Source organism: Orycteropus afer, unplaced genomic scaffold (assembly GCF_000298275.1).
Source record: "Orycteropus afer afer isolate SDZICR_OR568_19922 unplaced genomic scaffold, OryAfe1.0 scaffold00020, whole genome shotgun sequence".
Taxonomy (NCBI): domain Eukaryota; kingdom Metazoa; phylum Chordata; class Mammalia; order Tubulidentata; family Orycteropodidae; genus Orycteropus; species Orycteropus afer.
This window is the reverse complement of record NW_006921607.1, coordinates 5,265,037-5,266,068: the sequence shown is the minus strand read 5'-3', so window position 1 is coordinate 5,266,068 and position 1,032 is coordinate 5,265,037.

The window sequence follows — 1,032 nt, the reverse complement described above, 5'->3', positions numbered from 1 at the left end:
TGAAATTTAAATTAAATTTAAATCACCCACTGGTAATGCTGTGTATGTAGATTTTGTCTTTTTCCTATGCCCACATATTTTCTTAGAAAATGATCACTTACAAAAAAAAAAAAGAAATAGCCCATGGCTTTATTTGTCTAATCAAAGGAAATGTGACACCAAGGTTCATGCCAGATAGGATGGCGAGAACTTGGTCATTTCAGAGGGTCCCATAGGAGTCCCAGGGTTTTTCAGCCTGAAAATGTGTAGGGGGTCAACTCCCTTCAGGATCACAAGGGAGACGCTTGCTGTCTGTACTGGATTGAGCAGTGTCCCGGAAAGGGATCAAAACTGAAGATCCTGGATAGAGTGTGAGAAAAATGTGGAACAAGATTCAAAATCAAAAAAGATCAGGCTTACTGGTCTGATAGAGACTTGCGAAACCCGAGACTATGGCTCCTAGTCACCCTTCTGGCCTGGAATTGAACTCACTCAGGTGGCTTCAATTCCAGCCGAATAACAGACTGGCCTACAAGGTGAACAGTTATACCTGGTAGGTACGCTCCTTAGAGCAATCTACCCTGGGAGATCAGAAGGGCAGCATTTGTTCAGGGAGACAGCTCAGAGGGCAGAAACGAATAGGAGTGAAGGCCACTGGGAAAAGGTAACCACAGGGAGGAAGTGGGAAGACAGCTGTTACATTGTGGGGACTGCATGTACATGAACTAGTGAATGGAAAACGAATTTGTTCTGTAAACTTTCACCCAAATCACAAGTTGAAAAAAAAGAAGATGACAACCACCATGGGCAGCTACAGAGACCACACAAGAAAAATGTGAAGATGGAAGCAGAGATTGGGATGACGTGTCTACAAGCCAAGGAATGCCAAGGATTGCCAGCGATGACCAGAAGCTGAAAGAAGAGCTGAACACAGCCTTCCTCAGAGCTTCCAGAGCAAGGCTGGGCCAGCTGATACCTTGATTTCAGGTTTCTAGCCTCCAGAACTGTGAGACAAAACATTGCTCTTGTTTTAAGTTACTAAATTTGTGATAT